At 38.8% G+C, this 27,401-nt stretch overlaps 1 protein-coding gene and 1 pseudogene across 3 annotated transcripts in view; one reads left to right on the top strand and one right to left on the bottom strand.

Moving 5' to 3' along the window:
- CACNA2D3 (calcium voltage-gated channel auxiliary subunit alpha2delta 3) overlaps positions 1-27,401 on the bottom strand; it is a 903,947-nt gene that overhangs the window by 296,647 nt on the left and 579,899 nt on the right. The window lies entirely within an intron of this gene.
- Positions 15,314-15,417, top strand: LOC113881066 (annotated as a pseudogene).

Below are 27,401 nucleotides of genomic sequence, written 5' to 3'. Positions count from 1 at the left end.
TCGGTGTGCAACTTGCAACAGAGGAAAATAACTTGAAACAGGAGACTGGCAGCATTGTGGGCCTGGGTTTGCTATACACATATGGACAGAGACCATTCAGGTCTGGACCAAATCGGCAACCATTTTCCTCATCTGTACAGGAAGTATAAAGTGTGCTCTTCTTGGGAATAGAAACATCACTGAAAGACCCTCAGCATGCCCCCCTCCCTCAGTGGTGAGGACAGGCTGCAGACACTTTCTTACCATCTGTTGTGGTAATTAATTGGAATGAGAGGCACAGCCTGTAGCCAGGAGACCAAAGCAAAACCCTCCCTAGCCTTCCTAAAGTTTGGCTCCTAAAGAGCCAAGAACACATGTAAAACCTTGAATCTCTCATTTTCTACTGCCTTCTCAAATCTCTCTCATAAGGCCAGAATTCTTTGAAACAAAGCACAACCCACTTCCCAAAGTTGCACATGAGGGTTAGATGGAAGAAAAACAAGAAATAAAAAGGGTTACAATCCTCTAGTTTAAACTTTGGGCTTCCCAGGTGGCTCAGTGAGTAAAGAACCAGCCTTCAATGCAGGAGCATGCCAAAGATAGCGATTCAATCCCTGGGTTGGGAAGACTCACTGGAGGAGGGCACGGCAACCCACTCCACTTGCCTGGAGAATCCCATGGACAGAAGAGCCTGGCGGGCTATATTCCATAGGTCGCAAAGAGTCAGACACAAGTGAAGCGACCGAGCACAGCACAGAGTTTACACTTCAAATGGTACGTGGATCAGCACCACACAGTCCAAACAAAACTCTCCCGGCAGGTCAAGTCAGTCCTTTGAACAACAGTTTGTGACTGAGTAAAATTCAGACATGGTATTAAATGAATTATGTTCCATGTGTGGCCCCAAAATCTTTCCAGGTGATGCCCCTTCCACTCAGTCAGTCTGGGTCAGGAATCCCTACGGTTCCTTCAGAACCTTCACTGCGACTATAGTGAACTAGTATCTCATGCGCTTACATCTGTGAGGTTGAGCTCCACTAGACCGTCCAGCTGACAAGGAAAAGGGTGGTTCTGCTTTGATGGGGCACAGAGCTTGGAACATTACAACTCAGTACATGAGTGGATAAAAATGTAAATACTCATAGCTGACTGTGAAAATGTAGACTGTTTTAGTTACGAGTACCCTCTTATCTGAGACATAACTTGAAGACTAGTTCTTATGGGATGGTTTATTTCCAGCTTAAAGAGATGCTTATATACACATTATCACTGTGCTGCCTTAGTCTTTTCTCGTCTATGTTCAGTGAGGCAGTCATTTCATCCATCACAGAACCTGCAAGGGGGCTTCCAGGGCATGAGCAGACACACAGGCCTTTGCCTCTTCCGTTTTCTTAGCTCTTTTGGACACTATTTCCAATGGAATCACACAGGGAGGAGGGATACTGGTTTTTTTTGTTTGTTTTTTTAAATTGGGAGATTCTCACCCTTTGGGGGAAAAACAAAAATAGAAGATGCAACCTCATAGGCCTCACCTAGCCCTAAGTGGTTACCACTGACCTTTCTATACAGAGCTGTCCCCTGCTCACTTTTCCTGCCTGACCACTGTTATCTTTTAGCTGAAGATGACTGATTTGGGGGAAAATTGAGACTCAATTAAGTAAAGTGACTTGCTCAGTTTCATCAAGTCCTGATATAATGAGAGGTCTTCCAAGACCTCAGGATAACACTGAGGTCTCCTCTTAATTTCCTGGAGATGCTGGTTCTGTTACCCCAACCAGCTGCAAGACCTAGAACTAGCACCCACAGGAGCTGAACCAGCCCCAGGCTTTTCTTTTTTTAAAAATAAATCTTCAGCTTTCATTTCTAATTCAAGTTATTTAAAAGGAAAGCTTCAGACTGATAAAAAAAAAAAAAAAAAAACTGCAAAAGCAAGTTTTTAACAAAGCAGAAAGCACAAGAGATAGCTCCAGAGAACGAAGCTATGAGTCTGTCTCTGCAGGCAAAAGGCAAAGACCTGACACAAAACAGCCTATTTGCTGTGAGCGAAGGCCCTTGAAGGTGCCAAACCTCCTCTGCCATCCAGGTGAAGAATCAGAGAATAAACTGAGTTCTCTCCTGGGGGCATAGTTAAAACCCTGAACAACGCTGTGAACCATTAGAAAAACGCCTATAGTTTCTGATTTTAAAAGATCGCAGCACATCTGGAAAACCAGTAGGACTGCATCAAACTTCAGATCAGACATGACTGTGCAACAGTAATTGAGCTAAAACCACAACCATGAAAACCAGCACCATGAACCCCTCACCAGCACTGTCGGCCCTACTCCGACACTACTGTGGCTTCTCTAGTCAGCACCATCCCTTGGCTCAGGTGTGTGCAGAGATTTATAGCATTATACTTGTTTGGTTGGTTTGCATTTGATTGCTTAAGAAAGAAAAATCAGGATCATGTTAAATATTTCCATTTACATGCAGTCTTTGGCTTTCAGTGTACTGGCCCCCTTATTTGAGTTAGAAATGGCATGGAAATGACTCGTCTCTCTGCCTATAAAATAAACATAATCAAACAATACTGGGTTCATGCCCTGGATTTCTCACAATAATGCCTTTCAACTGGCAACAACATAAAGGGACTTTACTCCAAAATAAATATTTTGGAGAGCAATGTAACAACAGCATTTTATATTTGTAGTTTTTTCAGACTGAGTAATTCTACTTTTAGGAATTTATCTTATAGTCAGGATAACATATAAAATGCCTGTGGGGGCCACGCAGGTAACAGGGATGACACGAAGTCATAGGAGTATGAAGAGTTGTACAGTGCATGTCTTCTTAAAGCCCCATAATTTGGTTTTAGACATTTTCACAAATACACAAAATTGTACAAGGATAAAGATATTCACCTTTATTATGGGCTGTAGCCTACCACGCTCCTGCATCCATGGGATTTTCCAGGCAAGAGTACTAGAGATTTGTGATGATTAAAGCCTGCTAAATCCCTAGTTTCTTTTGATAGCCAGTTGGCTAAAAAGTCTTGGGACATTCATGTAGTGGAATATCACATAGCTATGTTCTCATGAGAAACACATCCATTATAAATTAGCAAGGGGGAAAGCAAGTTGTGGAATATTGTGTAGCACAGAATCCTGTTTTTTCTAAAAGGGGACTTTCACGTTTTACTCTGTAAACTTCTATATCCTCTGAATGTTTTTACAAATGAATAAACATAGCTTTAATGATTGCAGATCATTTTAAATGAAAATAAAGTAATGACTCTGCTACTTCCTGAACCATTCTTCAAGGACATAGGAAGAGTAAATGTACCAGTGAAAATCAAAAAGGAGAAGAGATGATATATGGAAATTAAGTTCTGTCCTTGCATCTTGCAGAGTGGGCTGCCTTATTTCCACTGCTCAATGAAATGAATGCAAAACCTCTGTGAGTAACAGTCAAATTGCTCATTTCTGTCTCTAGCAGATTCTGTAACCTGATGGATTTTATTTCCAATAATTGGAGATTTATTTCTTAAGAAGCTCCATCTTTAAACTTTAACAAGTCTGCCTTGAGTCCAACTACTTTTACAATATATGGTAAGGCTCCTTAGCAGAGGCAAGAGGGGTAGTTCTGAAAGCCAGGTTCACAGCACTGATGCCAATGGGGAGGGTCCATGGCACAGACCAGACCAGACCAGGGAAGTTATCAGGATACACCAAAACACACCAGAAAGCCAGGTCTTTGTGTTCATCATCCACAGCCATGAAGGCATCACTTTCAGTACTGCTGCAAAAAGGCAGGAGGGGAGAGGTCTGCATCAACCTATTAGTTCATTCTGATCTCCCATTTGAGTTTGGATGGTCTTTAAATGTTCTACAAATCCAATTAAGCTCAATAAACTGTTAGGATGTGGCTATTTCAAAGTTCAAAGTCACTTAATCTACTTAGTATAAAGTTTCCCAGATCATATAAAGAACTCAGTCCAGTTTTTCCAAAACAGACTGTTGCTTCTTGCTCATATAGATGCAATTCTCTCCAAAAACACAGAGGGGTGCCATTCCTCTCTACCTTTGGTGAACATAGGGTAGCTTGACTTTGTGAAGATGTTGTTGGTGAAAGTGAAAGTGAAAGTCCCTCAGTTGTGTTCAACTCTTTGTGACCCCATGGACTATACAGGACATGGAATTCTTCAGGCCAGAACACTGGAGTAGGTAGCCTTTTCCTTCTCCAGGGGATCTTTCCAACCCAGGGATCGAACCCAGGTCTCCCGCATTGTAGGCAGATTCTTTACCAACTGAGCCACCAGGGAAGAATGGTGTGGGTATTCCACCAAGAATACTGGAGTGGGTAGCCTATCCCTTCTCCACTGGATCTTCCCAACCCAGGAATCGAACAGGGGTCTTCTTCATTGCAGGTGGACTTTTACCAACTGAGCTATCAGGGAAGCCCCCTTGTGAAGGTAATGAATCAAATTATTTCCTTTCTACAGCCATTAAAAGAGGGGAAGGAAAGTGGCTGCCAGTATAATGGGGCAATTGCACAGCCAGGAAACAGGCTGCTGCTGCCCTCACAACTCACTTCAGTGTTGAAGCCCAGGCTTATGAGACAGTCTAAGAATCCATCATCCATCTGTCACAAGTAACTTCTGAGCACCAACTATGTGCCAGGGCCCATTCTTGGTGTTGGGGATATAATGGGGGAAGGGGAAAAAATCTCTCTGTCCTCAGAGAGCATACATTCTCATGAGAGTAAAACAGATGATAAATGACAGATTCATATGTAACATTCAGGTAATTGTTGAATTAAAAAATAATGAAGAAATAAAAGAAGAAATAATTAGGCAATGGACAGTGATGATGGCTGCTATTTCAGAAAGGGAGGAAGGGAAGGCCTCCCTGATAAGGTGATACTTGAGCAAAGATCTGGACAAAATGTGGGTGGAGGTAGGGGAGCAAGACATATGGCTATTGGGGAAGATTATTCCCGGTGAAGGTAGTTGAAGGTACAAAGTCTTGAGATAGGGCTACTCAAGGAATATTGACAAGACAGTGTGGATGAAGTGAAGTCCGGTAGGAGAGAGTGTACGGAACGAACTTGGACAGACAACAGGTAGCTAATCATGTGGGCCTTGCAGCCCAGTTAAGAAGCTGGGCTTTTTCTGTAGCAAGAACAGAAGCCAGAGGAGGAACTGAGTAGAAGCCTGACAAGAACTGACACAAAATCCTGTGAAAGGGTCATTCTGCAGTGTGGAGAACAGGCCTTGGAGAGTTGTACTCAGTCTGGCTGTCCATTCCCATTTCCCGTGATGTTCTTACAATTTTGAGTGCACAGGGCCCATTCAAGACAATCAAATCAGAACCTCTGGAGGCAAGGCCCAACTTTTAATCTCCCTGTGGACATTATAATGTGCATCCAAGCCTGAGAACCATGGCCACAGGGAGATAAGAGAAGCAGAGCCACTAAGTAGGAGACCACCAAAACACTGAAAGTGAGAAACAGCAGTGGCTCTGGCCACCGGGGTGAAAGTTTTCAGACTTCACTGGGCATTGGAATCACCAACCCCAGCACCTACTTTTCAAAAACTCAGATTAAGTTGGCCAAGGGAACTATGTTTCTTAGAAGCACCCATGGTGGGTCTGAAACAAGTAACTGGAGCCCAGCACTTCACAAAGATACCAAAAAGATAAGCCCTGAACAAAAAGAAGTGGGAATGCGAATTGAGAAATCTTTGAAGTTGTTTCCAATAAAGGTGTTTCTACATACTGCCAAGGATTGAGGCTAAACTTCAAGGAGTTTACAATCCACTGGATGGTTTAAAAACAAAAAAACAGAGAAGCTGGATCAAGATGGTATTTTTAAAGAAGTCTGTGTCACTCCTACAAACAAGAATATCAGACACCAATCAGATTGGATAAGAGATTACAATTTCTTCTTTTCTCAAGAAAAAGCAGATCTGTACTAAGATGTCTATAGCTGCTGAGCTTGGTGTTCACACACAAAACATTGCTTCTTGAAATTACAATAACCCCACTACCGCATCCAAATACAGAGGGAAGGGCTGGACAGGGCACTGAGGAGCCTTCAAATATACAGTCTTTATTCTTATTTTTAGAAAGGAAGGCAATCTTTTACTTTAAAATAGCATTTAACTACAAATCCAGTATCCTTAACTATAAAGACATGCAACTTATATGGATTAGAAGTATAAATAAGATTTGCTAAAAGAATCATCAGTACATATGGTTGCCCACACCTATGTGTTCCATATTTCCATTCAGCTAAGCAGCAGCCTCTGTAAAACAAGCATGTGAACTCACCTTCACATCTTCTCACCTACTCTTATCCCTTTTGACTCACTGCCCAACTCAACTATCCCCTAAAATATCCCCAGGATTTCAGAAAAGTAGTACACAACTTTGGCTTCAGAAAGAAGTCATCTGACATCTTTGTGTTTTAAAGTCAATTTGATATTACTATATACTTAGTCTGTATCTTCATAAAAAATAATCCCAACCAACTTCTATTGCAATTTGCTCATTTCTATGATTTCTGATGCAGGGAAGCATTTCTGAATAAAATCTTTAATCTCTAAGCAGAAAATGAGAGCTGGAACTTGATTAACCACAAAAATGCTTCATAAATCACTGCCAATATTTGTTTGCACGAAAATTCTGCAAAAGTAGAGGTGGGCTCAGAGATGGTTGATGCCAATGAAAACAGTTTTATTGAGCAGGCTGCTTTAATCTAGAAGCCATCATGCTTATAATAAAATAAGAAACATCCTTATCCAGAAGGACAAGAGAGGCAAATAAGGTAACAGTGCCCTGAGCAGCAATAAAATGGGATAAACTGAATTAAATTACAAAAGTAATAAAATTTCAACAAATGAATATCATAGATCATTTTGAAAAACGGACTGTCATTTTGGGGATGCTCTAAGAGTCTGTAAAATCGCCTTCCTCTCAAGCACAGTGCCTCATATCTCATGTGAGGTATTGAAAATATCCTAATTTAGAAAAAACTGCCATTTGTAATCTTCTGGCCAGGGATGGAAATCCAGTTTTATAGCCATGTATTTTGCCAAGTGAAAGAGACGGCTGTCTCAGGGTAACCTAGAGACTGTAACCTAGTTTAGCATACTAGAAAAGAGATTACACACCACTTCACTGAGCAGTAGGAAGTCAAGCTACAAACATCCTCAAAAGTGGGTGATACAATTCATTAGATTATTCAGCTTCATTAACTTCATTCACAGGGTATTTTTGTAGCTCTGATATCTGGGGCCTTATAGTTCTGGAGAAACTGTCCATGCCAGGGTTAGCCAATTTTGGAAACAGTAAACAACTTGCCTTCAAGTATACCTTTGATATGCAAACCAACCAACCCAAACCCCGTTGCCCTCAGTTATCTCTTTTTATCAGGTGTGCATACCCTGGGCCAGTATCCACCTGCCCTAATCACTCCAGGGCCAGGCAGGTAACAGACAACTAAGGGTAGCCACTACATTTCCAGAGCCAACTGAAATTATTCAACTTTAAGTTTGTTTATCTTGTTTTGCCTCTTTCTTCCCAAGAAAACCACAGTAAAGGCTTTAGTCCACCAGTCCCGCCCCCACTCTGGTCACTCATTTTATATTGGTGCTTCCCCATGAAGCTCTGTATAGTATGATATGCCTCTTGCTTCCAGGGGTCAATGAGTCTTTCTTCATGACATTCATTTCCATGTCTATATGGCTTAGTATATTTGATTAAAACAAATACTGAGTACCCTTAAAATGGGTTGGGAATCAGGAGAATTGGGTTACAGGTGAGTCCCAAATCCATACTTACTATCTTGGCAACCTTGACTAAGTTAGTGAAACCCTCTGAACTATGCTTTTTCCACCTACACATGAATCATCCATTAATTCATTTATTGTGATCAATGGTAAATGAGTTAATAAACGAAAAGACAAGTCAGAAGCAATGAGTTCCAGTCAGCTAGGGTTGCATTCCACTTATGTTTCAGATGATTGTTACATTAAACCAAGTAAGGTGAACCCAGGACAGCCAAATCCCCTATTCATGGATGTCTCCCTAACCGTACCCAGGGGTTTGGCTGAAGAGCAAACTGACTTTCATGAGTGAAGATTTTTTCCTACAAAAGGGTTTTGACAAGCTAAGGATAATTAGATTGGCAATTCCTAACACAATCAGAATAACACTAGAGGTATAACAATTAAATCTTCTATTAACTTTTGCAAAGTCATAAGATCCACCAAGAATCTGGCAAGAGCTATGGACTTTCTCTCCACAAAAAATGCCCCAAAGATGAACATTCACATTTCAGATAAGGTTTATGATGTTTGGGGCATCTCCTCCATCGAAGTCTAAACTCAGGTTCTCTGGGAACCTCTGGATTCCAGTTTTAAAAGTGTTGTTTTTATATACTTCTCATATTCTGCACTATAAATTTCTCAAGAACAGATTATGTTATGTGGACAACCAAGATGGGTACTTTCAACTTAAGTGTTTGCCAAATTGAGAGGGAGGTTCATTCATTTATATGCTCATTCTTTGCTGATTTAGTGAGTACTAGATACTGGATATCCATTATCAGATCCAGAAAAGTCACATGAGGAATAAATCCTCAACATGGAGAAACAAGACATCAAGAGCCCTGAGAAAAATGGGCATCACTGTAAACCCTGAGTTCCTATAGCGACATCAAATCATGGAGCCTTTGAAGGAATGAATTTAAAGATGCAGGAATGGAATGGACAGACAGACATGACTCCTGTCTCATTTGTTTCTGAATCCATAGAATCCAGCACAATGGTTGGCAAAGAGTCAGCACGCAACCACTTGTTGACTGGCAATGACATAAAAGTCACCTTCGGCCGACTCCTGAAACAAACTCATCATGGATTTGTGTGGCTGGGAGGTCCCTCTCTGCCTCTCTTGCCCTCAGACTCAGAGAGAGAAGGTGGTGACAGTTATGTGCTCACAAGTGTGCCCATTCTTCCAAGAAGACTTACAGATTCAATAACATAAACAAAAATAAACTCATGTGTATAAGGCTGATAAATTATGCAAAATATCAGAAAATTTGCTTATGGAAAAGAGAAGCTAATTGTTCCACAAATTGGGGTGGCAATACTTATGAGACATCATGGGATTGTGTGACTCCCTGAGTTAGAACCCCCCAATGTCTTTCTACTGCACTTAGGATATATTGCAAACTCCTATCACAGCTGGATATCCTGGAAGATATGGAAACACGACAAACTCCTTTCAGCTTTAGAGTCTTTGCCTTCAGCTTTTCCACTGCCTAGAATATTCTTCTCCTCCACTTTCATGGCTAACTCCCTCTAACCCCAGTTCCCCTCCTTTGGATCTCTCCATTTGTCTCCTACATGGTGCTTGGTACATTTTGCAGCTATCATTATGATTTGTTTGTTTACTTGATTTACACCTATTTCTCGCTCCATCAGAAATGTAGATGTTGCGAGAGCAGAATGAAGCAACTGTGCCCAACTCAGCATCCAGCATATAGTAGACTTCTAACCAATCCACCCCTCTCCATTTCTTTTCACAAATTATGGAAGTCGAAAGAAGTCAGCATGGGATATAATAGAATTTGTCAGAGTTAGAGCCCTTTCCTTCATTACTAACTCCATTTCAAATACTTGCCTATTTTTCCAAACTTGCCTGCTATCAATCAGCTGAAGTTTCACCTTCCCTCTGCCTCGTTTCCTTGTTTCTTTTACATTGAAGCTCAATGATAAAACAGGAAGAAATGGAGAAATGAAAAAGCTTCTGGTCTTTGTTATTACAGTCTCAACTTCTGGGGCCATAAAATGGTGTTATATCTAAGGCCTTCCATGGGTGGATGATCAGGTTTATAATATATTTTTCCTAGGTTCTGCCGCTTGATTCTAGATGAAAACCATGCAAAGATCGAAGCCAACTGTATTTTAAATAACTGCCTGCTTCAGAGATTACCTAGCATGGAAAAGACCACATCTTAAAATAGTGATGTGACACTTGCTGTTCCTAGCAACTCTGAGTGGAATTCTCTCCTTTTCCCCCATACTTTGTGACAGTTTGGACAGATGGCATCACTTCATGAAAAATAGAGATGACTGGGTAGGCAGGTTAGCAGAATGCAGTGGATACAAGAAAAGGTTAAGAACTGGGAACTTGGCACATCTCATTTTAGAATCTGTCTGCTCTGAAGGAGCTGAAAATCTTCGAAACCTCCTTTTCCTTACTTGTAAAGTATGATGGTGTTAACAGGACCCACTTGGCAGGACTGCTGCTAAGTGAAACAAAGTAAAATAGTAGGGGCTGGATGGGGAGGTAATCCTGCAGAAGTGTGTGTGTGACAAGAGATTCTTTCTAAGAGAAGACTTCCAGTGGTGCTCCTTGCCTGGACCCTAAAGAGAGTTAGACCGGGGAAAAGCTCAGGAGGGCAAAGCTTGAAGACCTGACCTAGGACTGCCTCTCTGGGCCTTAGAGAAAAGCTCCGTTTCCCTTATTGTCCCTCCCCGCAAGTTTGTCTTCCTTTGCCTTCCTCTACCTCTGGACTGGGGAGGTTCCAAGAGCCCAAATCAGGGTATGGGACCAAGGCCCATTTGGCCTTGATCACAAGTGTTGCACTTGTGTGTTCTCACTGGGATTTGTGACCCAAAGCCCACAAAAGCAGCAGCATGATGCAGAGAGAGCGCCCCCTCTACAAAGCATCCTGGTCGCTCAGTGCAGTGGCAGGGTACAGGTCAAGGATTTAGGAGTCTGGAATTCTGCCCAAATCATTCTCAAACTCATTACAACCAACAGCTGCTGTGAATGCTAAGCTAGCACAGTTGTTTTCTCCCAAGATTCTTGTCACTTCTATTTTCCCAACCAATCCTTCCTGTCACTAATAATTAGTCTAAAATAGCAGCTTCCGCTGTCATCTCACCTACTGCCTTCTGGGGCTTAAATGTCAGTAAGAAAAGTCAAGGGCTTCTCAGACATCTGCAAGGATATTGTTGAAGACAGTGTTCATTCCATTTTACCTGTGATTCTCCAAGAGGCAGACATGTAGGAACCTGGCTCTTGGGGACAGCTAAGGAATGTGTGTATGTAAGAATAACCTGTAGGGTTCTGGCAGTATATACGTGTTCATTATCTATACACCAACCTCGGCCCTCTCCAGAGGTTTCAGTGCACCCCAAACCTAGAACTTCCACTGAGAGAGCAAGTCCCCAGGTGCTGAAGATCCTACCCTAGAGAGCCACTAATTTGACATAAATATGAGTATAGGCCTCATGTGGATGGGAGAGAAAAGTAAATTAAAGTTCCAGAGGGATTTGGAGGGCCATTGTCTTCTTCTCTGGAAGGCCACTGTCTTCTGAGAAACTCCACAGGAAATTTATTGTCTTCAATCAGTAAGTTCTATTTTATTCTAAGCAACTGTTAGGTTTTAAGTCTTACAGCTGTCCTGGGTTCCCTCAAGAAGAAGGTTCCATTCTCAGAGATTAGGTGTTTTGGGCTCTACTTTTATAACCCTCACTTTGACCTTCCTCAGATCAGATCAGATCAGTCGCTCAGTCGTGTCCGACTCTGTGACCCCATGAATTGCAGCACGCCAGGCCTCCCTGTCCATCATCAACTCCCGGAGTTCACTCAGACTCACATCCATCGAGTCAGTGATGCCATCCAGCCATCTCATCCTCTGTCGTCCCCTTCTCCTCCTGCCCCCAATCCCTCCCAGCATCAGAGTCTTTTCCAATGAGTCAACTCTTCGCATGAGGTGGCCAAAGTACTGGAGTTTCAGCTGTAGCATCATTCCTTCCTACTGACCTCTAATTTGTATTACCATTTTTGCTTTATATTTCCCATCCACTCACCCTCCTACCTACTCTTCCTATCGAGTATTAACAGTGCCCGTGGGTTAAGTCGCTTCAGTCATGTCTGACTCTTTGTGACCCTATGGACTGTAGCCCACCAGGCTCCTCTGTCCATGGGATTCTCCAGGCAAGAATACTGGAGTAGGTTGTCATGCCCTTCTCCGGGGGATCTTTCTGACCCAAGGATCGAACCCAAGTCTCTTATGTATTCTGCAGGGAGGAAAAACCCATATGGTCTCCACTCTCACTGAAGTTGTAAGTTTTGAAAATACTTTTTATAGAACAAGGAAGGCAAAGAAATATAAAGGGAAAAAGAGAGGGAGGAGATGGGACTGCTTTTCTGTTACTATTTCCGACTTCACAGAAGTTACTAGTTGAAGATCCTCCTCATTATTTTACACTATTTCTGTCCTAACTTTGTGACCAAGATGGGACACAGATTTGTTTTTCTCTCTGGTTAAGGGGACCACAGTAGAGCCCCAAAGAGTATCATCTTCTTTTAAAACTGCATCATTTCTGCACTTTCTCCCCCAAACATCTTGGTTCCCTGAACAGGATGCAGGCCATCTTGAGCTCTGTAGCCCAAATGCTAGTTGATAAAGAGGAACTTGTGTGTGTGTGTGTGTGTGTGTGTGTGTGTGTGTGTATTTAATTGGAGTGTGATTACGTTACAGTGTTGTGTTAGTTCCCGCCGTACAGCAATATGAACCAGCTATGAGTATACATATATCCCCGAGCCTCCCTCCCACCCCTTCTATCCAACCACTCTAGATCATTACAGACCACCAAGCTGAGCTCCCTGTGTTATACAACAGCTTCCCACCAGCTATCTGTTTTATACATGGTAGTGGATACATGTCAATGCTTAAAGAAAGGTACATTTATTTATTAATAAATGGATAAAATAAGCATTTTAAAAACATTAAATTATTTCCTCCTGATTTCTTGAGATATAATTAGTGCATGGTCCTGTATATGATGATTTAATATGTGGATATATTGCAAAATGATATCCACAGTAAGGTTAGTTAACACATTCATCACCTCACACAATTACTACTTTCTTTTCCTAGTGAGACATTTATTATTTACTCTGTGCAACTTTCAAGTATTTGACACCAGAGCTATTAACTATAGTCACCACGCTCTAAATAAAATTCCCAGAACTCATTTATATTGTAACTAACTCCGCAGTCTTTGACAAGCTCTTCCCCATTCCCACATGCCTCTCTCCACAGCCCCTGGCGACACCATTCATGTTTATATAAGCTTTGTTTTTGTTTTGTTGTTTTCAGATTCCAGATATAAGTAAGATCATGTAGTACTTGTCTTACTCTCTCCAAATTGTTTTACTTATCATTATACTCTCAAGGTCCATCCACGTCACAAACGGCAGAATTCCCTTTCTTATGACTGTGTTACATATATTAATATATATATATCTCATGTATATATATCATGTAAGGATACTACTCATGTAAGTATACTTACTCATGTAAGGATACTACTCATGTAAGTATACTTACTCATGTAAGGATACTACTCATGTAAGTATACTTGCTTATGTAAGTATACTACTCATATATATCATGTAAGTATAGTACTTACATGATATATATATACATGATATTTCCATTCATATATAGATGGACACGGGTTGTTACTATGTCTTGGCTATTGTGAATGATGCTGCAATGAACACAGTGATGCAGCTGTCTCTTCAAGATAATGATTTCATTTCCTTCAGAAAAATTCATTCCTTCAGAAGTGGGTGTCTATTGCCAGATTACTGAATTACATGGTAGTGTACTTTTGATTTTTTGAAGAACCTCCATGCTGTTTTCCATTAGTGTAACTGTACTAATTTACATTCCAACCAACAATGCACCAGGGTTCCTTTTATCCACACCTCTACCTCTGCCAACACTTGTTATCTATCTTTCTAATAATAACAATTCTAATAGATGTCTTACCATAAAACTTTTACCCCTGAAAGTCTCTCCCTCTTAAAGTTATCTAAAATAAGCCCCCCTTTTATTATATGTCAGTCCCTACTGATTTTCTGCATAGTATTTGGTGCAATTACAGTTATATTATTTTTCTGTTACTTAGCTATGTTCTGTTCCCTACACACATACACAGAAGTATAAGTTTCATGATGAAAATAACAACGTGTTTTGTTCACTATTGCTGAACTTCTAATCTAGCACCTGACCCATAGCAGATCCCCCTAAATATTTGTCAGATAAATGAATTAATGTGGTTACTGCAAGCAATTAAAAGATATAAACATAGGTTAAATGGGGATAATTCATCATGGCATATGGAGTAGGAATATGCCAAGAGAAATAGAGGGATTAAATGAGTACTGATGAACTAAAACTTGAGGATGCTGAGCACTGGCCCTTTGCCAGATACCACACATAGCAGGACTGCAACGGGAGGGCACCAGCATTATTCTCATTCAACAGATAAGCAAACTGAGGCCTAGAGAGGGTAGGAACATGTTCCAGGTCACATAGCAGTTAAGTGAAAGCTATTGGACCCTTTTAAGGTATGTGGGACTCCAAAGCTCATTTTCTTAATTGCAACACTATGATATGAGAACACTAGCAAAAGACATGAACTGCCAGATCACAGAAGAGGAAATACTCATGGCAACACAACAAAAAACAGATCACAATGTCCAACCCTACTTTTATGCATAAATACAAATATAAATTAAAATAAAAATAAGAGTTTTGAGGTGTTATTTTGGGGGGTTTTGCTATTAAATTGGAAATGATTTGTTAATGACAATAAAAATATTAGGAAATAGTCTTTCCACTGGTGGGAATATAAATTGTTATAGCTTCCTGAAAATAACTTGGCCATATGTTTCAAATATGTGAAATGCACATGACCTTTGACATGGCAATTCCATTTCTCGGAAATCACTTCTAGGAATTATTTTTTTACCACCAAGTTGAATTTTTTTTTTTTATTTTGCTAAAATGTTCAGATAGAACCAATGTAACAATCCAAATTCCATGGCATCTAAACATTTAGCCACTGATGATTTCAGGAAGATAATGTTGTCCTTTCAATCTTAGAAAAAATGTAGATGCCTTATATTCTGTGAAAGCATGAGTTGCCTTCCTTTCTACCCACCAAATTAATTTGTCTTTTCAGAAGCTTTAATATGTTGGATATCATCTTTGTTTATCTCTCCATGTTGCCCAAGGACACCATCAGAGAGTGAAGCAAAGATTTTCCATAAAGGACATATGTTCATTAGAGAACACATTATTGGAAAACACTGTTCATACTAGAGAAAAATTACAATCTAGACGTGCCCACAGAAGGGGGTTGTAGTATGTTCACTCAGTGACTTTAGTGAAGCCATTACAAATAATGGTGAAGTTGACCACTTAATGACTTGAAAAGACATCACTAAACAGACAAAATAGGTTCCAAAATACCATGGACATAGCTTCTCGGCTTTATGGTTAAGATCCAGTGTAGTATCTGTTCTTATCAAAATGCCATGGACAGTCTTATCCAATCTATAAAAAATTAAAAGTATACATACATAGAAAAAAATAATGGAAAGATGCATGCAAAAAGTATCTAATACCAGTGATACTTCTTTCCTATTAACTGCTTTTTTTTTTTTTTTACAAATTTTCTACAGTAAATATATAATACTTTTGTTAAAAAGAAAATATTTTTCAGTAAAAGATAAACAGAAATGTCCATTCATTTTCATTCAGCAGATATTTACATAGCATATACTATACATCAGGCTTTATATGAGGCACTAGGGGTTCAATGTTGACACAAGACCGGACTTCATACAGATGACACTCAGGTAGGAAAATGCACAGTTGAGGGCTTACATGTTAGAGATGAAATGTTATGAAATAGGTCTCATAAGTATGTTCCACTGAATATTGGAAGCAGCATCATTCCACAGGTCATCAGAAACAGTTTGGGCCAATGGCTACTTGAAGGATCATCCAGAGCTGTTGAGAACAGGCAAGCCCTGATTTGTGTGAATATTTGCAGCCGAAAGCTTATTTCCATGGATATTCAAACATCATTTCAGTCTATGGTTCTCCCTTTTGGAAACTGTAAGTGCCTGAGTCACTGTAGCAGAGCCTCCCAGACATCATGCCCACCATCTACATTTCTTGTTCTAAGGGAACTAGAGAACAAAACCTAGAATCCCAAGAGGTGTTGGGAGGGTCCACCAAATTCTATGACTACTGAAGACTGCCCAGTAGGTATACCTGCCATTAAGAAATCAGACAAATGAATAAATAAGTCAATACAGCTTTGAAGCTGACCATGGTTAAAGCAGTATACTTCAATTTTCTTTAGACGTGGAAAACAGAGAAGAAATGCTGGTGGGCTATTTGTCCATCTCCGTACTAGGGCAGAGAAGGAATGGACCCAGTGGCTTATAATAGTTACAACCCAAGCCTTGTATGCCCAGGCCTGAGGCCAGACTCCTGCCTCAGCAGATAATGAGTTTGGCAATGTCTGACAGTCTTTTCTGGATGCTAATCCCCATCACAGAACTTCTATAATGCATGATATAATTTAATACACCTGGCAGACTCACCACCAGTTCATTCTTTTGTTATGTAATAGCCCAAAGAGAAGTCGAGAGTGGTTAATGCTCTGACAACCAGCTATTATCCCCAATAACAGGTGATTTTCAAAGGATTATTGCCATCAGAAACCATTTTATAATAACTGGCAACTGGAAGCCAATGTAGCAAAGTAAGATGGTCGCTGAGAGTTGCCATTTATTTTACACAAATCTGCAAAGATGTTTCAAGCATCACCCAGATGAAATAACCGCAGTTGTGATGGGATTCACCGGCCATGATAAATCACCTCCCTAGACAAGTTAGAGAATTGCTGCCATAGAGTTACTCTTTGGAATCTTTCTATTTTTCAAAGACTTCTCATCATTTCCCCTCACGGTCACCCTTTCACAGTATTCTGGCATCCTACCAGCCTGCTTCTGGGTAAGTTACAAGAATCCTGGGAGCTATCCTATGAACGGAGTGCACTCTGAAGATGCTTTGCCCTTGTGTCAGGCCCTGGAGAAAAGATCAATCATGGGATTGGATCTGAGGGATTTCTTTTAGATATGCACGTCCTGACTTAATTGAATTTAACCTTAGGAAGATAATTTGGATCAGGTTATGACAAGAGAAGAATGACCTATTGTCTTCAGCATGTAGGAGTATCAGTATCAGTTTATGGCAAAGTCAGACTTTATTCCACATAATGCAGTCCCATTTCCATAGGGGTCCTGCCTCATAGATTCCTCTCAGGGAGCAATTTTATTAGACAAGCATCCTTTCTTAAAAGAAACGCCTATGAATGATATATCTCCTTAGGATGGTTACCAAACACACACTCACTCAAACTCAAAATCCAAATTCTGAAAATCCAAAAGGTGGCTTTGTTATGTCACTGATATGATAGAAATCATGGAATTCTTTGTACTTTACGCAGATGGCATAAATCCCAGTTGTTTGAACTTGAGAAACATGTTGAGTGATGAAATTAAATCGACATCATCTTCCTTTATCTTGACAGTTCAGACAGCTAGAAGCAATTGCCACTCTGGCTGTTGGGTTAGGATCATCAGTGTTAAAATTATTATACTGCCTTTAAGTTTATCTTTGATTAAAAATTAAATTTCACTTCTCTTTATCATTTTCCATACCTCAAAATCATGCATGTGTTCTCCAAGTTAAATCAAGATGGACTAAATATTTAATTCCCTGTTCTAATTAGCTACAACTGTTACCTGATTTCTCTCTGTAAATGAATGTGAAAGGACCCGGGAGGCCTAACGTTAACCTTCATCCACTCTCGTTTTAAGAGAGAAATTACGGGCTCTAATTAGATGCTTCAAATTTGCAAAGAAATAGAATTTTCATAACCAGCTTATTAAAATCCTAGGGCCCCTTTGGGATAGGGCAAATTGCTTCTACTCTGATCTGCTTATCCTGGTACAACACCATACAGAAGACTCATGTTGTCTGCAGTACACAGCTCATATTTCTCCCACATTAATGAGTACTCAAATTATTCCAGCTGCCCTCTTGGCACAAGGAAAAATTGAAAATCTATAGCTGCCAAGTGACGTGGATAACTCAGCTGCTAAATAAAATATGCTTAAGGGGACACAGCTGCTGGGGTGCCTATTTACATTAAAATTACTAAATCCATGAACAGAGAACAAATGTCCCAAGACAGCTAAACAGGGTTTAGCACTTGGATTAAGTCTTTTACTGGACCAGGACCCTCAAGGTGCAAGGGTGCCACACAGTATGACGGAAACAGGAAGTTTTCACCAGATGCTGCTTTCCCACCAGGATGAGTCCCTAAGCATCCCAGTGGGAGAACCAGTGAGTCCCCACTTCCGGAAGTTCTAAAAAGTTTTACTTCCCTTGATGTTTTCATACCAGTCAGTTCAAGCTTTTATTCTTACTGAAATTGAACAGATCATACATTTGTTCAACTTTGACATTTCATAAATCTTCAGTAAGATTCTCTCTTCTATGCTCTGACCTCTTGATTATTTAATGAGTCAAACAAAACTCAGATGACCAAGACATGGAGGTCATAGGAAATGATGCCCCAACTGCCGCTATGAAAAGTATTTCAAACTGAAGTACTCAGTCATTTGGGCAGTTTTAAGTAGGCCCCTGAATAACCAATTTAGAAAAAAAATGCGACATCATGGGAGAGCAATAAAAAATAAGAACAAAGAATGAGGGGAAGTGACCCGTGTATATATTCATCACTTGTTAACATGAAATTAATATGACCATCTATCACTGTCTCAAAATTCCAAACACTAAGAGATTTTATTCAAATGTCTCCAAAACCCCTGATCGTTGATATTATCAATGACCTAGTCCAGATCAAAACTGTTAACACAGTGTTCAAAGACTGAACCTCCATCCAGATCCATGTTTGAACCATACACAGCATACAGTGTAATGAAACACCCCACAGAAAAATGTATCAGTTATGACCATGTTCTCTGGTTGGATTTAGACATCACCTGCCTTTGTAAGTGTATTTTTCGAAAAAGAATTACAAGCTATAGCCTGGGTTCTCTGGCTAATGACAAAAACACGTTCTGTTTACTGTCCTGAACATTCTACCTATGCACTTTGCATTGTCCAAATCATGTAAAATTACAGAATGATGTCATCAAATAGATCAGGCTCAGAGGAAACAGATGAAGATTCTATAAACACTTTTCACCCTTAAACATGTAGCCTAAACATAATACTTCCTCCCTATGTAAGAGAAAATGGCAACAAATGAGATTTGAAAAACAGAATGGGGACATTTGAACATTAACTGAAAAACACTTGAAGATGATTAAGGAAATATAGACCTAAATGAAGATAAGACAGAAAATGCTGCTTTCAGAAGGAAAAAGAAAGAGCCTTGACACTGAAAGAACCCAATACAAAGTCAGCTGCAATTACACAGCAATGTTTTGATCCATGCCATTGCCACATAGACTTTTGCTTATACCAAAATGTTTGCCTATATACATGAGTGTCTCCATAGAAGACATCACCTGCCTTTATAGTTCTGCCTCATCTATAATCTAAGGACTTGGCCATTTTTACAGTCACAGAGTTCTGGATCTTGCACCAAAAAATTTGGAGATGTGGGTTTTGCAGTTATTTCCTTAGGATACAAGTCACATTCCCCATCAAAAGACAGGATTTTCTAAAATCCTTCATTGTTACTCTCAGCGTGACACTTCTGATTCTTCTAGGGCCACTATGAGCCCTGGACAAGTTCTAGATGAAATGCAAAGTCAGCACGCACAGTGTGACCCTGAAGAAAGAGCAGAGGAGTCATGTCTGTGACATAAAAAAGCATATTTACATTTCTATCTTGCCTTTGACAACTTACAGCATAAACACAAAAGCAGTCCTCAATAACTTTGGGGGTTACATAGAATCTTAATAAATGGATCTGATATATGCGGTCAGGCAAACTTAGTAAATTAGAAAGACAAAATCAAGTGTCATTTATCCACACTGATAACAGGAAGAAAACAATGGATAGTATTAATGTCAGAAATTCTATGTGTCCATTTCAAAAAGCAGTATGACTTGCCAAAAGGTGTATCTTTCCTAATTATCTAAGAGCCAGTCTAGGAATGTGAAAACAAGGTATGTATACACAGGTGTATGTATGTCTATATATGCAGTCATTTGGATGTATAGCTACATAAAACCACAGGACAGATTTACATGCACTCACTAATTTGACTCTTCAGATTCTTTATTTTTTTGCTTATTTGACTCAGGATAATTGCCAACTTAATTCTGTATGATAGATCAAATGCACTGATAGTGTTTAAAGAAGAGTTCCCTATCTTTTGATATAATGACACTGTTATTTGATCTCTTGACAGTTTCAATTTAGAAAATCAAACCAAAAGATGTGTTTAAATAGAACTTATATTAACTTTATTTCAGTAATGCAGCAATGCTTGTTAAAAAGTATGACAGTGCATAGCTAAGAGTCAGACTCACTGTGCTAAGTTATATATACTGTTTCAATCTGATATATTCCTTGGAGGAAACAAAACACTCCAAAATAACCATAGCTATTATATACTCTTTCATATCTACATGTTCCTGCTAGCCTTTGAAAATAGTCAGTAACCATGGGAAGCAGAAATAAGGTCAACAAGATGTCCACAGAAACTAGTCTAACACAGTGTTCTACAAACGTGTTCCATGATGGTGCTCCTACTGTGGATTTCACAGGACATTTCAAATTTCAATCCCCCCAAAGGATGTTGTTCATTACTTACTCTCAACATCTAGAATAGCAAACCTGAATTCATAAGTGTGAAAGATGCTGGTCTACACATTTTTTTAACATTTGTTTTTTGTTAATTTGGCTGTGCCAATCTTTAGCTGCAGCATGTGAACTGAGTTGTGGCATGTGGGATCTAGTTCCCTGATCAGGGATCGAACCCAGGCCCACTACATTGACAGCAGGGAGTCTTAGCCACCGGACCATCAGGGGAGTCCTGGTCTATGCGTTTAATATGCTAAGACTATGAAGCAAATTTGTTTTCAAGTGAAAAATGGGGCTTTTAAAGCTTTCCTAAGCTGCCTACACACAGTTAAAAAAAAAAATAAAGCTTCTATGAAGCTTCTATTAATTTTAAAGACGTAGAGCACCTTTAAGATTAGCATTCATAGAACTTCATATTTTAGGAAGAAGTAATTCAGGACTGAATTGAGATAAAGGTAATATTCCTACCAATAAAATATGAATCGAAGGAGCAGGTGTCTCTGTGCTGATCATTTCATCAAGAAAGCTGCATCTGTATGCTCACCACTACTTTGTAACTCTGTACATAATCAAATACCAATAGTAGATTGAGTACAGCTTCGTGAATGAAAGAACTTTTACAACTTTTAAATTAAAAAGAAAGTGTTAACTGGGGAAATTCTATTTCTAGCTATGATAAACTAGCTACTGTAAGATGAATCCTAACCCTGAGAACATCTACTAAGACAGGCTGAATTACAAACAAACATTTGGAGACATCAGAGAAAAACAGGTGGAAACAAGGGCTTGAATGTACTAGATCCTAGAGTGAAGAGAACTATAGGGAGCAAAGTTCTATATTCACTGCCATTTCTCTCATCATGGTATTTCCCAATTCAGGAAGCAGGGCATGTAAGCCAAACAGAAAAGAGAAATCCAGAGTTAGGGACAGCCTTACCAAGCAAAACTGTGTTCCGGTCTAGTGGCTAGGATTCAGCACTTTCACCACCGTGTCCCAGATTCATTTCCAGATCAGAGAAGTCTCTCTTTTCGAGCTTCCCTGGTGGCTCAGATGGTAAAGAATGTGCCTGTAATGCAGGAGACCCAGGTTTGATCACTGGGTCTAGAAGATACCCTGAAGGAGGGCATGACAACCCACTCAAGTATTCTTGCCTGGAGAATCCCATGGACAGAGAAGCCTGGCAGACTACAGTCCATGGAGTCACAAAGAGTTGGACATGACTGAGTGACTAACACTTCGAGCTGCCCTGGCAGCTCAGTGGTAAAGACTCCGCCTGCAATGCAGGAGACCCCAGTTCAATTCCTGAGTCAGGAAGATCCCCTGGAGAAGGGATAAGCTACCCATTCCAATATTCTTGGGCTTCCCTAGTGGCTCAGACGGAGAAGGCAATGGCAACTCACTGCAGTACTCTTGCCTGGAAAATCCTATGGATGGAGAAAACTGGTAGGCTGCAGGGGAGCCTGGTAGGCTGCATTCCAAGGGGTCGCTAAGAGTCAGACAGGACTGAGCAACTTCACTTTCACTTTTCACTTTCATGCATTGGAGAAGGAAACGGCAACCCACTCCAATGTTCTTGCCTGGAGAATCCCAAGGATGGGGAGCCTGGTGGGCTGCTGTCTATGGGGTCGCACAGAGTCAGAGACGACTGAAGCGACTTAGCAGCAGCAGCTGCAGCAGTGGCTCAGATAGTAAAAAATCTGCCTGCGATGCAGAAAACCCAGGTTCAATCCCTAGGTTGGGAAGATTCCCTGGAGAGGAAAATGGCTACCCACTTCAGGATTCTTGCCTGGAGAATTCCATGGACACAGGAGTCTGAAGGGCTACAGTCCATGGGGTCGCAAAGAGTCGGACATGACTGAGCGATTAACACTACAAAGAAAGTCATAACATAAGGGAAAAAACCCCAAAGAAAAGGAGACCCTAGAGAAGTAATTACATATTCAGCAGGAAATTTCTCCTGAATTAAAGCACTTGATGGAGCAGGAAATGGCAACTCACTATAATATTCTTGGTCTGGAAATCCCATGGACAGAGGAGCTTGGTGGGCTACAGTCCATGGGATTGCAAAGAGTAGGACACTATGGAACGACTGAGCATAACAAAGCATTTGCTAATTCCTAAACTGTGCATGTGTTAGATAAGACTCCACGAAACTAAGCAAAAAAGAGCTGAAAAGAGATTGAAACATTTAGTAGAGAATTTTGAAGCTGCAAAATGCTAGGAAATAAAAAATAGACGTTACGAGTTCAGCGGGAGGTAGAAAGCACAGACTTGCAGGTAAAACCTCTGAAAAAGCTATTTCTCCAAAGTAAAGACAAATCATAAATAAACAAGTTGTAATTGGTTGAAGGTACTCAGTCTGCATTCTATCTGCCTGCCAAAGATTTTATTCCACTCAAAAGGAAGAGTCTTCAAAGCCTCAAAAATTTTTCGTATACACTATCAGGCAAACAATCAAAAATTGCTAGGCAAGTCAAGAAACAGAATCAAATAACTAAAAATGGAGGGAAAAATAGACTTATGGGTGATCTAGATACTATAGTTATCAGGCATGGACTCGAAAATACCAATGACTAATAGCAAACATCGGGCTTCCCAGGTGGCTCAGTGGTAAAGAATCTGCCTGTAATGCCACAGACATGGGTTTGATCCTCGGGTTGGGAAGATTTTCTGGAGAAGAAAATGGCAACCCATCCCAGTATTCTTGCCTGGGAAATTCCTGGGACACAGGAGCCTGGCAGGCTACAATCCATGGGGTCATAAAGAGTCAGACACAACTTAGTGACTAAAAAACAAAAATATTAAATAAATGAAAAGATGAAGCATTAAAAAGAATCAAATGGAATCCCTAAAACTGAAAACAGTGACTGAAATTAAGAATGCAACATATGGGATTAATAGAAGACAGACACTGTACAAGAAAAGATTAAAGTACTGGAAAATAAATAAATAGAAAATACCCAGACTGAACTGCAGAGAAGAAGATGATGAAAAATAAAGAAAAAGTAAAAAATAGATATATGATGTGGACAAAAGGTCTGATATAATTGGAATGTCAAATAAATTAAGAGAAGGAATGGGGCACTGACGATATTTGAAAAGAAAATAAGACAAACATTTTATAAAACTGATGATACACATCCAGCCATAGATTCAAGAATATATGTGCACAGCAAGTGGAATGATTACAAAATAAAAATATGCTTAAGGACATATCATAATGAAAACTGTAAAAACTAAAGATAAATATCTTTAAGTCAGATAAAGGAAAAAAAAAAGACACTACTCTCTAAGGAACAATAATTTAACTGACTACTGTCTTTTCAATAGAAATAAAAGGCAGAGACAACAGAACACATCTTTAAAGGGCTGAAAGAACCTAAGTATCAAACTAGAATTTCATGTTGAGGAGAAGTATCCTTTAAAATGACAATAAAATCAAAACACGTTCAGAAAATTTGTTATTAGCAGAATTCAAAGAAATACTTTAGGCAAAAGGAAAATTATCCCAATAGAAAGCATGATAATGCAGGAAGGACTTATATTATTAACAGAAGAAGAAAAGCTGTATGAGTAAATCAAAGTAAATATTATCTGATTAACATTACAATAATCATGGTTTGGGGGTTAAAATAACATGAAAGACATGAGAGGTTAAATGGAGCTAAACTGTTTGAAGGCATGTGAGTTATAGGAAAGAAGTAATAATTTAAGGTAGATTATAATAAGTTAAGGAAAAGTATCTTAATCTCTAGGGTAACAACTCCAATATATAATACAATAATTTACTACTAGCAAGCTAATACAGAAGAAAATTGGGTAATGAAACATTTTTGCCTTTTTTTTTTTTCAGATTAATCAACTAAAGAAAAAAACAAAAACAAAGAATAGGTGGGGCAAAGAGCATCATGATAGGTGAGCTCAAATATATTAATAATTACATTGAATACTGACTATATTTTAGTACCTTTTGCCTTATCAAAGGTCTTTACTTTCAAATCTTGTAAGCACAAGATTTGTAATCTTATAAATAATACTATATGTCTTTAATAGATATAATAATAAAAAGGTTAATTCAGCAGGAAAAATGCCAACCTGAAATATGTATACCAAAAATAGGAAAGACCTAACAATATATAAAGTAAAAACTGACTAAATTAAAAGGAGAAAAAGAGAAATACAACATCACAGTGGGGCATTTTGACACAACTCCCTGTAACTGATAGAATAAGGAAACAAAATAAGAAGTAGAGACCAAGAATATCTGAAAATTACTATTAGTCAATTTGATCTAATTGACATGTAGAACACTGTATTCACCAAATGCAGAATGCATTTTGTTTACAAGTACTCAAGGGTTACTGACAAAAACACGTCATATGCTTGCCTACAAAATAATTCTAGATGAACTTGAAAGAATAGAAATCATAGAGAAGTAATTCAATATCTCAGTGGGATAGGCTAAAAATCATAAAATATTAACTAGAAAATTTGGAATCCAAATTACCTCCAGATTAAATATACTTTAAATATTCCCTGGGACAAAGAAGAGCTACAATAAAAAACTAGAAAATATTTTTTAATTAATAATAATTAAAATATGATATTTAAAAGCATGCAGGACATTACTAAAGCAACTAAAAGGAAATTGATAATCCTAAATGAATTTAACAAAAAAATAGGAAAGTTAAAAAATCAGTGATCTAAGGTTGCACTTTAACAACCTATAAAAATGTCAAATATAACCCAAAGAAAGGAAGGAAATATAAAATAATAGAAATCAAAGACACAGAAAATGGATGCACCATGCCAAAAATTACTTCCTGAAAATTCAATAAAACTAAATCCTTAGTAAGATAGATTAGGGAAAAAATTAGTGAAAATTACCAGTTCATTATATTAGGAATAGAAATTGGAAAGGTCTGTAGATCTATTATATATTTTTAAAATAAAGGGACTTTATAAACAATTTTAAGCTAACAATAGAATCTTAGAGATATGGACACATCCCTTGAAAAGCACAACTTACTAAAGCTGATCTACAAAGAAATTTTAAAATATAAATAAGACTCACATACATTAAAGTCACTGAATATATTACAACTACAACAACAGAAAGCTATCTTCAAATTCAACTACAATTCCTTGTGGCCTCAATGGTGAATTCTTACATACAATTAAGGAAGAGATAACAATCTTAGATAAATCCTTCCAGAGAACAGAATAAGAAAAAAATACTGCCCAACTCAATTTGAGGCCAGCATACTCTTATCATAAAGCTAAAAAAGGCATTACAAAAAAAGAAACGGCATTACAAAAAAAAAGAAGTAACTTTCCTGAACAAAGACTCAAAGATCCTAAAATCATAGCAAATCAAATTCAGTGAAATGTAAACACTTAGCATATTATGACAAAGTTGTCTTTATGCAATGAAAGCAAGTTTAGTTTAACAGCTGAAAACTGAACAATGTAATTCACAGCATCAAAAAAACTAAAGAAAAAATATGATCATTTCAATAGATGCAAAATAAGCACTTGATAAAATTCAACAACCATTCAGCCAAGTTCTTACCAAGCTACAAACAGAATATCACTTCCTTAACCTAAATCATTAAAAGTGTTTATCCTAAGATCATAGAAAACTACATCAACTAATCCTTATCCTTCAATTATACTGGTGGTCCTAGCTTGGTAATAAAAGAAAAGTATACAGATTATAAGGGAAGAAATAAAACAAGTCATTATTTAAACAAAAGTGATTTTGCACACAGAAAATAAAAAAGGATATAAAGATTATTAACAATTAGAGTTTATTAATAGGTGAACTTAGTTAAGTCACTGGACACAAGGTCGATGTAAAAACTATTTTGCTTTCATATATTAGCAAACAAAAATTTAAGACTATATTCTAAACGATTATCAATTTATAATTGCAGCAAATCCCTCAAATACCTGTTGGTAAATTTTAAAAAGATATGTGTAGGACTCTCAACAAAAAAGACACATCTATTAAGGAAAGAAAATTGAGAGAAAGGAAGGAGCCAGTACATGGATTGGAAGACTTAATAGTTAAAGATGTGTCAATTCTCCTTTGGTTGATTTTTATACTCAACTCAAGTCCAAAGTTCAAGCAAATTAGTTTTAGAAATCAACAGACTGATTCCAAAAGCTTTACAGAAATCTAAACAACTAACAAGAGAAAAGACAATTTTGAAGAATCAAAATAATATTAGAGGACTCACGTTATCAAATAACAATACTTATAAAGCTCAAGTAATTAAAACAGAGTAGAACTGATGTAAGCTTAACTACAAGAAGATCCAACCAGTCCATTCTAAAGGAGATCAGCCTTGGGTGTTCTTTGGAAGGAATGATGCTAAAAGCTGAAACTTCAATACCTTGGCCACCTCATGCGAAGAGTTGACTCATTGGAAAAGACTCTGATGCTGGGAGGGATTGGGAGCAGGAGAAGGGGACGACAGAGGATGAGATGGCTGGATGGCATCACCGACTCAATGCACATGAGTTTGAGTGAACTCCGAGAGTTGGTGATGGACAGGGAGGCCTGGTGTGCTGCGATTCATGGGGTCGCAAAGAGTCGGACATGACTGAGCGGCTGAACTGAGCTGAAGTTTAGACAAACAGATCAAGAGCATAAAATCAAAATATCTTTCTTTTTAAAAAGAACTACTACAACAC

Source organism: Bos indicus x Bos taurus, chromosome 22 (assembly GCF_003369695.1).
Source record: "Bos indicus x Bos taurus breed Angus x Brahman F1 hybrid chromosome 22, Bos_hybrid_MaternalHap_v2.0, whole genome shotgun sequence".
Classification (NCBI taxonomy): Eukaryota; Metazoa; Chordata; class Mammalia; order Artiodactyla; family Bovidae; genus Bos; species Bos indicus x Bos taurus.
Note: the sequence above shows the minus strand (reverse complement) of the source record. Positions and strands in the feature narration are given on the sequence as shown.